At 32.1% G+C, this 12932-nt stretch overlaps 1 long non-coding RNA gene across 1 annotated transcript; it reads right to left on the bottom strand.

Annotated features, from left to right (window-relative positions):
- Nucleotides 1-3036: 3036 nt before the first annotated feature.
- LOC121127154 (uncharacterized) lies at nucleotides 3037-6123 on the bottom strand. Its single transcript, XR_011782495.1, has 7 exons — nucleotides 5913-6123; nucleotides 5794-5864; nucleotides 5649-5742; nucleotides 3992-5595; nucleotides 3804-3942; nucleotides 3451-3741; nucleotides 3037-3388 (listed from the first exon to the last, which is right to left on the bottom strand). It is a non-coding gene; the product is annotated as an uncharacterized lncRNA (long non-coding RNA).
- Nucleotides 6124-12932: the final 6809 nt, after the last annotated feature.

The following is a 12932-nucleotide window of genomic DNA, read 5'->3' as shown; positions in this document are numbered from 1 at the left end:
GAATTACAGAGTACAATATTGCGCAAAAGTTTTTCTGTTCAATGTTCAAGCCTGGTGCCAGGTCAGGGTACTCCTGCTTTACAGACACCCAAATGTATGTGAGTATGGATTTGGCAAAATTCAACTGGAGGCCACGCTCAGATGTCACTTCTAAAAGTTATTCTTGATCAGTGACAGGAAACTTGTTTCTGTTTGCTTCAAACAAGAGAAATGGGTCTCCAAACCAATCCAGTTGTGTAGATTTCTTCTTTAAGTCAGCAATGTAAGAATTGAAATCTTGAATGACAATGGTCAAATGTCCCAATATGATTAACTAGACGGGAGCTCTGTTCACATCCGCATAGAGGGAAAATCATTCACATTAGGAAGTCAGGGGAAACTTCCCTGCGCACAACCCCTCTTTACACCTCTGTTTTCTTCAAGAAGCCTCTCACCTTGTCATACAGGTTTAAAATTCTGGTGTCCTTGTCTTGCAGATATTTATTGAGTTCGTTCAGTTTGCTAAATACACCTGCCAGGTATCACAGCTTTGCCAAACATTCTATATCCTTGAACAAGATGGCATGGGAAGTGTTGTGCTTGGTCAGAAGTGTGGTTACTTCAGTTCGTAATTTCAACAACCGGTTGAGTATTTTTCCTGAAGAGAACCATTATACAAGTATACTTATACCATACCTAGGTACTTTGGATCTTGGTCCAATATCCGTAATATCTCTAGCCCTAACCAAAAATGCTACTTTAACAAATTTTGTAAAGGATATTGTACATCTATTATGCCAAATTCAGCTACTCCAGACTTTTCTCTAATACCCACAACTTCTAAAACTTGTATAACTATTTTCAAAGGGGGGAAATATTCAGGTGTCCTAATTTTGGGGACGTTGACCTCTTATCCTCAAACTTTCAATACGTCATTGACTTGTATGAGATGGAAAAAAATAAAGCCGTCAAAGTTAATGAATGGAGGAGGTTTATACTCTCCTACCGACTTCTTTTTTCACTGGTTATTAAAATGTACATTGTGTAACAACTTATCATGAAAAAACAAACGATTACTTCATGTAAAATAAAAAATAAGGACTGCAACATTTTAAGAATAATTATTTCTGCATGTTAGAGTATCTATCTTTGCACACTTTTTAGAAGGAGATTATAATGTTTAGAGAAGATAAAATGAAATAAAGGATTTTTGACAATAATATGAAAGTTGAGCTAACGACAAAGTTCTACCAGGGCTCTGACTAAAATTACATTTCCCTACGCTAATAATTAGCATACCTTACGTCATCAATGTGTTTGTTAATCAATGTAGTAAACACTCAAATTGGCAGATATATTTAATAAACCATAGCTGTATATATAATTTTAGTTTGAATTTTCATTCAGAGGATCTTGTGAGGATATTGAAAGTTGTAGAACTGATTCATCAATATGACTCTCAAGTAAGTTTCTCATGATGCAAAAAAAATATTTTGTTCCTCATTTTTATTCAGATTATGAAACTGAATCCACAAATCTCTCCATATCACCTCATTCTTTCTCTCAGAACGAATACTAAAAGTTCCTAGCTAAGAATTATACCTTCTGAGTATTCAAAAGTTTATTCACTCCACTTTCAGCATGGTGACTTTATTTGAGATATTATTTACAAACTAAGGGAATTTCGAAAATACTATTTACATACAGGAGAACCAACTTGAAAAAAATTACTTGCCACCTTTTGCTGTTCATAGATTTATAAATTTTCGAAATATCTCTCCACTTAGAAAAGGAAGTTTCAAGCAACCATTTTCAACGCAACAACGTCTCCTTGTGTCGCGGCAAATCGATCATTTTAGCATAATATTGCAATTTGCATTATACGAATCACGTTAACGTAATTAATAATTACATGTTTGAACTTGTCGAATAATTACTGCAAGTTTAAACTTGTCCAATAATTGTTACAAGGTTGAACTTGTCCAATTTTCTCATTTTGACTATTAGCGCCAAAAGAGAGAAAGAGTTATAACTTGGCGTACTATTAATGTACGCCACAATAGGAGTTCCTCACAGTTAATAATTATCCCATCTTCAGTCAATGTTATTTGGTTGCTATTGTCAGGAAGAGGTCTAAATTGCATTTCTGTTCTAAATATAATAGTTTTATTCTCAAAAACAAATATTGTTGTTTTTATTTATATATTGAGGTAATAATAATTATCATATTCATTGTCAAGGGTTGCTATTCATACACAAGGTTATCGAGGTAGATTTCCGAATTATACAGTGCACTAGTCTTTGCATGGTCCTTCGAGCTGGATCTTGAGATCTACATTTGAGGATTATTTTGGATTATCTGTTGGTTCCTTTGTGAATAGCAATTCTTTCATTCTAGTTGTGTTTTCTAGGGTTTCGAATCTGATATTTTATCGGCAGGAATTAAGTCTGCAGGTACAGCATCCTGTGTCTGAATAGTTTATTGGCTATCTCGCTTCCTGAGGTTTGATTACTGACCCTAACTCCCAAATTCACTGCCTCTTTTCAAAAGAGCTAGAAATTCTACTTGTGTTTTCAAGGGATTCCTCATCCTCTGAATAAGAGAGATTAAATTAATATCAGTAACATAAATGCTTTGGGGAAAATAGATAGTACAAAAACTTCCCTCTTGAAAGAGCTCTACAAGTTATGTCAATTAATTGTAGTAAAATACTTGACAATATCCCTAAATACAAAGCATTCTGTGCTAATTATGTCGTTGCGTTATTAATAAAGTTGATAATTCGGTAGATAAAACGCGTGCAAGGAGAAGGGGGGAGAAAAACTTATGCTATCATTGTTTAAAATACTGATGTGATTATCATCTGCCTGCTTTATTATGTTTTTTGGGGGTATAACGAAAGTATTTATTAGCAAAATGTTTAATTTAGATATATTACGTATAACATACTTATACGTTTTTTATCCGTTACAGTAGATTAGAAAACGTCACACTCCATGAAATTGTAATTCATTATGAACCATATTCTCAGAAAAATACCTAATGAAACGACAAAGTAGAGCATTTCGAAATATATCTGAAGTTTTAAGTTTAAAAAGAAGGCTTAAATTAAATATAATCTACATACTAAAAAATAAACCATCATACATTGATGTTAAATATACAAAATTAAACAATTAGAATCATATAACTAATAAAAACAATAAATTGTAAATAGAGAATATTGAAATAATAGATTGATCCAAATAATATTTTCTTGTTCTGACATGAATTCAGTTAAATATGTCATAACTTTAAGTTGCTCAACACAAGCCAGACTTGGAGTTTAATAAAAAAGATCATCGACCCTTTTTTCCTAATGGGGAAATTGCTATATACAATTGTGCGCAGGATAGATATCGATGAGATCTAAATAATTGTAAAAAATGAGGTAAACGTCAAAATCAAAAAATTAGACAATATAAATATACTTATTAAAAAAATGTTAGAATTAAATCCATCGTAGAGAATTAGTGCAAAAGCTAATTATGTTGTAATATTCGGCGATATTGCTCCTTATTAAGGGCATCAAAAAAGATTTCCTCCCGTTATTTATGCTTGTATAACAGCATACTATTGTCATGAAGGATACGCACAATTGCTAATTATAATGCTTCACCCAAAGTAACTACCCTCGTTGTTGTGACCATTTAAGCAGTTGTTTTTGCGTTTTATGAGTTTTCTGAACACCATTTTTGAGGGCTTATCAACCATAGCTAATCCTTAAGTGATAAAAAAGTAATATTTATTGACTATGTAATATTGGAAAACCTAATGATCATACCCAAGTCTTTAAGTGAAGAAACTAATGTCAGATAAACTAGTTGCGAACCATCCAAAGCTACTACTCCCGTTGTTGTGACCATTTAAGCACTTTTTTTGCCATTTAATTAGTTGTGTATCATAATTCTTGATAATTTTGGCTAAAATAGAATGAAAATGATCAGATTTAAAAAAAAAATGAATACTTACTGTTAGATGGTACAAAAATTCAGAGTTCCATTTCGTAATTTGGTGTGGATGATTGTAAACATCTTGCCGTCTTTGGGGATCAGCAATTCCCTCAATTTCTTAGTACTTAGTTTGGACCTCTTTTTCGTATTGATGATATTCATTATAGTAAAGACTCTCTCAACATCACAATTGACAATTAGAATATTTTTGTATACAAGGTTTTCACTTATTGAGAGTTCCTTTAGTTTTGTGTAGCCAGGATTCTTTTGAAGCACTTCTTTTAACTTGGTCTTGAATTGCCTTTCCTTCAAATCTTGAGTCAGATTTTCTACTATGGTTAGGCTGGTAAGAAGAGGCAATCTTTCCTCAAGCGCAGTTATTCCCAAAGGTATTTGACGAAAATTTATCGTGTATAAATACGACTTCTTCTCTTAAGGAATAATTATTAATTACTTCTTGTACTCTTCTGGTTGCTGCCAAATCTTCATCAAGTCTGTTTAAATATTATCTGAAGACGTCAAAGTAACGATAGTAGTACTCCACTGCTTTTAACCAAGTTCCCTATATTGTTATAAATGGTGATGGAGGGAGGGGAATTTCGTACAAACCAGTAAATACTCTTTTTCTTCTTCCAGAAATCCAAAACATCTTCTTCACATTGGAAATAAGTTCGTTCGATAAAGGAAACTTTAGTTGAACCATATCTGCAACTCTATGTCATCCATGAGCCAATATATGTAATGGGAATCAATTCCAGGAATTTTTTCCCCGAAGATCTTCTCCTGCTTTGAGACAATACGAGACAGTGATGAAAACTTTAAGTATATACGGGACAAAATCTTCTCCCAATAACATATAAACTGAGCTTATGACAATGTTCTTTAAATTGTTTGCATTTGCAATCTCAATATCAATCAAGTCAATAAGGTAAGGCCTCTCAAAGAAATGTCCATCCAAAGGGCCAATCAAAATTGCAGTCATTGACCTCCCTTGATCTCTTGTCTCATCTAGTGCAACGAAAATATCTTTTTCTTCCACCTCTTCTTTCATTCTATTCAAAACTCCTTGACATACTTCCCCAACCAAGTTGCTAATGCCCCATCGACCAAGAGAAGTTTTTCAGTGCTACGTCCAAATTGAATGATGAACCGTTTAATTCTCCTTTGTCTACTTGAATCTTGTGTTTATTGAAGACTTTTAAGTTGTTGATGTGAGGTTTCGGAGTGGCGGATTACTTGCCATAAAGAACAAGATGGGCACGAGACACCACAAAAACGGCAAGATATACTTTTATTTTCCCAATCATAATTCCACACATCAGTAACTCCGTTGTTAGAACCCCATGAAAAAGGCACGTTTTCTTCGGCATGATGATGATATACGTGAGAGAGTAGTGCGGGGAAGTTGCTTTTCTGATGGTTAGTACAATACTGAGGAAAAGTTGTTTAGAAGATGCAAGGTTACCAACGTGTTTTATTCCTTTTTTTATATAATCTCTTTCGACCAATCGAATTCGTTTTTTTTAACGATTCCAACAACTCTAATGATGCCATAAGTTTTTCTTCTCTTATCCTCGTACGCTTTTGGATTCTTACAAAAATTATCAACCTTAGTTATTAATCCTGTAAATGGGAAATTATGTAAGATTCGAATTTTACTTGATTCAGGAGCAAACCTATCAATCATTAAATCTGCTACAGCAAAATCTCTAGGATGAAAGGGAGATATTATCAATATCGATATTGCTGTTGCAGGGGAGCAATAAATTCCTATAAAGAAAAGCAAGTTGTTTTTGAATTATCAAATTTGAAGAATTTTACTTGTACAGCACCCATTGTCGCTATTACTTGTAAACGAATTGTTAATTCCTTAGATCCAATTCAATTTGATCCTAAAAAATGGGATTACACTAAATACATTAAGTTGACAGAAGAGTTACCTAGTACACGAACTAGAGATTTTCAAATTCTTCTTTTCGGAACCTTATTATTCCACAATAATGCTTCAGAAACAAAAGATGATTTTGCTACTTTCAGGAGAAACTAACATGCCATTCCCTGTTGCTAAGTTGACTATGTTAGGAGGGGTCCTTAGAGGAGCATATCATATTTCAGAAAGAATTACCATTGATAATAAGGCTTCTTTGTATTCTGGAATTATTACTCAAATTAAAGACTTTGATCTTGATACTATTTATCGTTCTCTCGAGTTTAATTCAACTAAGTTTTGGAATGGGGAGAATGTGGGTATAAATCCTCAAGAACCAGAACTGGCTCCAGACAGATTTGCATAAGCAAAAAGCTGCTGTCTTTGATACATCTAGGGATGAGTGATTCATAAAAATGCCATGGATTGATAGTGATCCTAATGGTAGAGTTATATCTGATAACTACAGTAGAACCATTGCTGTCATGCAGCGAGTTCACGATAAGGTCAAATCTGAACATATGAACTTAGTTTAAGAGGCTTATCAAGAGTTTCTTGATCTTGATTATACTGAGTAAGTTCCTTCTAACGAAAGAATTACAAAATATTCCACCCATGTCCTGATATCAAGACCTGTCTTTCGGCTTGATAAGGACTCTACAAATGTAGGATTGTGGTAAATGCATCTTTACCTGATTTCAAAGATAAAACTAAATTATTAAATAAGCTACTAATGCCAGGTAAGAATATGCTTCCACATATAATGGAACTTATTCTAAAGGTTAAATGCTTGAAGTATTTTGTCACCGTTGACATTAAAAAGATGTTCTTATCGATTAACTTTGCCGACCCCCTTGATAAAAATATGTTCCGTTTTATTTGGAGAAAGCCCGGAGATCAACCGTGGTTGATAAGGTTCAAGGTCGTTGTGTTAAGACTAGTTTTAGCTCAATATATTTCTATGTGGTATCTTAAGGAAACTGCCTAGAAGGTAGCAAAGAAATACACAATAGCTTCAGAATTTATAAATAAAATGACCTACATGGACAATATACCCAGGATACTCCGGAAAAAGCTATCCAAACTACTTTAAAGAAATTAAAAATTCTCGAATGTGGAGGATTTTATGGCCACAAGATAACATCTTCACGTCCAGAAAATTTTTCATTGATTGAATCAGAACGAATTGTTCCTCCACGTGAGATGAGATTTCAGTTCTTGGTTTAAAGTTGGACGTATGTACAGATGAATTTATGTTTTATCTTGGAAGCATATTTCAAAATTTAATCCTGATTGTGCTTCATTATCAAGATGGGATATTGTATCTCTAGCTCGTCAAGTCTTTGACATACAAGATTATGTATTACCATTTATAATGCAATTTAAACTGATTCTTCCTTTATTATGGGAAGACAAGTTTAAGTGGGACGAAATCTTAAGTCTAAAGTCCCCGAAGCTGCTAAAGCGGGCATTAAGATCTTTAGCAAATGGGTTAAACAAATCCCTTTGATGAAAGATCTCCGTTTCCCGCGTTAAACGGGGAAGCATAAAGGTTCTTGCTGTCTTCGGAGATGCCTCCAAAGTAGGAATGGGTGTCGCTGCCTATCTCGTTGTAGAAACTGAGAAGGCAAAAAGCTGAGTCAACTTGTATACTCAAAAAGCTCACTATACCAAAAACATTCAATTAATTTGACTTACACTGTCTGTTAGTATTTTATTTGTTGAAATTTCGTTTTGTTTCCAAGAATATACATATTGCTTCATTTATAGCAGAGGTAGTAGTAGGTCCTTATACAAATTGCAAGTCCAAGTCCTTGAGTATTCATAAAGCCCTCAAATTGTGAGAAAATTAGCTAACAACCATCTAAAATCTTTTGAATCCAAGACGTAAGTCGTTGATTGTAAGATCAATTATGTTGCAAATATTCAAAATATAGACTCAAGTCCAATTCTTAAGCAGCAAGTCCAAGTCTGCATTTAAGGAATGAAGATTATGTATTTGCATCATATTTTTTTATTAGGTTTCAAAGATGAACTCCTTCCCACTTTTATAAAATTTACGATAAAATTTATCGGAAAAACATCCTTGTCGATACAGGTGCGGAAATCAGTGTAATTCCTTCATAATGAATCAATAAATGAAAAACCATCCTTCTTTCTGAAAGCCGCTAATGGTTAATCCATTGAAGTGTACGAAAGTGTTTAGTTAAAACTTTATACAATAATGTTTTTCCTTGTTCATTAATTAAAGCAAAAGTATATCAACGGCTCGTTGGGATTATCTATCTATTGCTTCCAATAAGCATATTAAAATTTGTTACAGTGTGTATTAACATTAATTTTTTATTTCTGAAATATTTTAATGTAAGCAAGGTTAATAGGAAATATAAGGTTATACCATAACGCGTGTATAACTGATGTTTGACTTCCATTACGCTTTTCAATATTTACGTCATAGTGTATGAGTGATTGCGTGTTTTGTCAAAATTTGTCTTTCTTGCCTAGCAGTCGTTGCCATACATCAAATTGAAAGTTCTAACTTTAGAACCGTCATAGATTATTATTGGTTCATAGATTATTCAAGCAAATACAATTACATTATATTCTAACTTTGTATTTGTATTAACCTTGAACGTAAGACCTTATAGGTCACTTCTTCTTTAAAAATTCAAATACAACTGTTTATTTATAGCATTCATCAATATTTTTAGTAAACACTTGCAGAGTTTACAAAGTTTTCCTTCGCTATTATTAATAGAAAAAGGTGCGATCTGAGGTTTTGTCGACATATAAAATTTCTGGTCATCCATATATCTACTAATTCTTATGTAATCACCATAAATTTGTTGCAGCAACTACTATTTAGATAGTATATATAATTAAGGTTGATAATTTTGGTAAGAATACAAAAGCGTGCTAGGAACAGAGAAGAAATACTTATGGCATCATTGATTAAATAATATACATCTTGTTCTATCAAGAACGTTATCACTCCCGGCTTTATTATTCAATATTAATATATAATATTAAATGCTGATACTCGATAGAGAACTGAATAAAATGCCTAAAATAACGTCGCCTTCTGTCTGGATTTCTGAAAATGGAGGCCTAGGAATTTGGAAAATACTTACTGGATGAGAAACAGATGACTTGTCGGATTTATCGATATAAATGCGCCTTTAGTCCCTTGTATAGAATTACACGCCCCTCATTATCCTCATCTCATAACAAGAGTATGGATATTTGTCTATAAAATCAAGTTAACGATTAATACATCAAATCAGACTCTAACTTTGATCTCACAAAGATTTGCTTGTAATATAACCATATCCATTGCTAAGCATCCTACGTTCAAAAAATTTATGGAGAAATACACGGGCGAATTCTTCCCTCCTCGATGAACCATCATTAGTTAATGGAGGATGTTAGTAATGATATCATTTATAGAAATAACCCCTTTGTTAATTGTGCAGTTAAGATAATTTTCAGCACGTTTAGAGTCATCCGTACCATATTAAGAAATGGAACTCAGAATTTTGTATCATCTAACAGTAAGTATTCCTTTTCTTTTAAATCTGATCATTTTCATTCTATTTTAGCCAAAATTATCAAGAATTATGATACACAACTAATTAAATGGCAAAAAAAAAAGTGCTTAAATGGTCACAACAATGGGAGTAGTAGCATTGGATGGTTTGCAAATAGTTTTTCTGAGACTAGTTTCTTCACTTAAAGACTTGCGTATGATCATTAGGTTTTCCAATATTATATAGTCAATAAATATTACTTTTTTTTATCCCTTAAGGCTTAGCTATAGTTGATAGGCTCCAAGAAATGGTGTTCAGAAAACTGATAAAAGGCAAAAACAACTGCTTAAATGTTCACAACAACGGGTGTAGTTACATTGGGTGTAGCATTATAATTAGCAATTGTGTATATCCTTCATCATAATAGTATGTTGTTATATAAGCATAAATAACGGGGAAAATATCTTTTTTGATGCTCTTAATAAGGAGTAATATCGCCGGACATTACTACATAATTAGCTTTTGCTCTAAATCTTTACGATGTCATGTTAGAAAACTACATTAAGTCAAGAATGGTTGCCTGAATGGTCTTATAAGTTATAAAGGAGTCTTATTTTTATATCTAAGATAAGTAATTAAGGTTTAAAATTTGACTGCATCGATTAACTTTTCTTTTGTTAGATAAACAAGAAATAAATGAAAATGGGATTCTAAAAGCTGTTCGTACTAAGATTGGAAGAAGATATGCATTTAAATCTAACATTATTTTATGATTTTGACATTTCCTTTATTATTAATCATTATTAAGATCTCATCGGTAGAGATATATCTATCCTGTGACAATTGTATATGCAACTTGCACATGAGGAAAAAAGGGTGATCCTATTTTTGATTAAACTACACGTTTGGATTGTGTTTAGCAACCTAAAGGTATGACATATTGAACTGAATTCCGATGTTAGAACAAGATAATATTATTTGGATCAATCTATTATTTCAATATTCTGTATTTATAATTTATTGTTATTATTAGTTATATGATTCTAATTGTTTAATTTTGTATATTTAACTTAAATGTATGATGGCTTATTTTTTTAGTATGTAGATTATATTTAATTTAAGCCTTCTATTTTAAACTTGGAACTTCAAATATATTTCGAAATACTCTTACTTTGTCATTTTATTAGTTATTTTTCTGAGAATATGGTTCATAATGAATTACAATTTCTTGAAGTGTGACGTTTTCAAATCTACTGTAACGGATAAAAACCGTCTAAGTCAATTATAAGTAGTATATCTTTATTAAACATTTTGCAAATAAATACTTTCGTTCTACCCTCAAAAGTTATAATAAAGCAGGTAACTGATAAATACTGATATGATTATTAAGGAGAATCACATCAGTTTTTTAAACAATGATACCATATGTCATTCTCCCCCGTCTCCTCGCACACGTTTTTCTCTACAATATTATCAACTATAATTATTAAAACATTAAAGAGAAGCTCTGAAAGTTCTTTATCGAGAGTGCAGTCATTGTTTTAAATAACGAGCAAGAGCAGAAACGCTCATCAATTTAGAAGAAGGATAAACTCGCTCGAATTTCGCTCATTTATATAAGTTTGTAGTACTTTTTCTGTTTCTACGTCTTATTAGATAACATTAAAAAATTGAAAGATAAAGAATAATTTAAAAAGTTGTAAGAATGGGCAGTTGAAATTATGTCTCAAAATAATCTATAATATTTTTCTGTGCTGTATTTGAGATTTTTTGCTGTTTTCGGTTGACGAATTTGCATCTCAGAGAAACTGCCAGCTCCTTCCTTTGAGGAGGTAATAAAGGAAAATAAATCTTAAATTTTTTTAACGAATTTTCCCAAATGAAATATGATGTTCTTATATTCTTATGTAGTAAATTGACAATATAATCATAAACTGGAAATTGACTTTTTAGGACCCTTCTGAAATGAAGGCTGAAATATCACCTTTCTTTTGAGTCAATGAAAGGGTTGCAAAAATGTCAGAAGAGTGCAAGGCCTTCATCACCAACCAAGAAAAGGTTTTCTTTTTGATAAAATCTGTCTTTTAAAATATTCTTTAGTCTATTTTCATTAAATATCTTCGAGTCATGAGCACTACCTCCATGTCTACATGAGAAATATTGGATTATTTTTTTCTTATTTCTCAAGAATAGGCGACATTATCGGTGGTTTTTTATCTAAATATGAGTGCCATCTACTATAACACAAGTTCCTATCAAACTTGTGTTTAAAAATATATTTTGGGCAAGGCGTTGGGATTCTTCAACACTCGGAAGATTGACAAATTCATATACTAGTTCTGAGTGGAGCTTTGCTATTTCATTGATTGGTTGGCAGTCTGTTGTTAGAGATACTCTGATGAAAACACTGATTACCAATGGTACGATGAAATCCATTCGTTCGAAGACATTGAAGAAAAATTGTCAACGATGAATGGGGATTAAAACCGGATCTTGTCCTTCCCGTGGTCTCTGACATTGAGGGAGTAGCATATCAAGGACAACGCGAATAGATTATTTTCCTATCCTAAACGGTCCCTGAAATGGATTTGTAGATGAACAGTATGATTTTTTATACATACTGGATTTTGTATCAATTTTCAGAAATTATAGACACTCTTGGTGATTTCCCCAGAATTTACCGAACTTAAAGTTAAACTGAGGTAAATTTAAATGTAGTGACGTTATTAGTTTAAAAGAGTGTCGGGTTGGTGTAACTGACCATTAAACTTTAATGGGTTTCCTACAAAAGTTACTTAAATTATATTTGTATATAAATTACTGAAATATTAAATAAACATACCTAAATTCAGTTGATCGAAGAGATTCAATTCCACTAAATATCTCCTTTAGTAACTTACGAGGTAATGATGCTTCCTAAATGTAACCTCTAGTTCGTGCGTGTCACAAATAAATTCTCTGAAGGCTTGAGCTTCTTGGTATGAATTCGAAGTATTTTTGATTCTTGAGTAAAAACTCATAATTCTGTTATATTTTTTACTTCCAATTTATTAATTATGTTGTTTTGAACTGAGCTTGGGACTTCATAAAAGGGAATTTTTATACCATATGTCTGTTAGTAAGAAGAAAAAAAAGAAGAACATCTATCTAAAATGTATATATACGTTGATTCATAGAGGAAGAATTCTATTAGATAACTTGTAACTATAAATGCTATATCTAGCTCAATTATGAGTTTTTTTCAATATATTTTCTTTATGTGAAGATATAATATATATTTAATGTAGCGGATAAATCAATATTATTTTAAAAATAATTGGATATTATTTATTAGATAAGAAATGATCATGTGAAAACATAAGCTAGCAATAAGATCTTAATATATTGCATCTCGAATATAATCACAAAAGGTTTCATGTAATTATCTTGCTAAGAGAACCGAGTATGATGCATTGAGTAAGTTTCTTTCACCTTTTAATTTTGACTATTTGTGATTTCTGCGTTAT

Source organism: Lepeophtheirus salmonis, chromosome 12 (genome assembly GCF_016086655.4).
Source record: "Lepeophtheirus salmonis chromosome 12, UVic_Lsal_1.4, whole genome shotgun sequence".
NCBI classification, from domain to species: domain Eukaryota; kingdom Metazoa; phylum Arthropoda; class Copepoda; order Siphonostomatoida; family Caligidae; genus Lepeophtheirus; species Lepeophtheirus salmonis.
The sequence above is the reverse complement of the archived record's forward strand: the minus strand, read 5'-3'. Positions and strand labels throughout refer to the sequence as shown.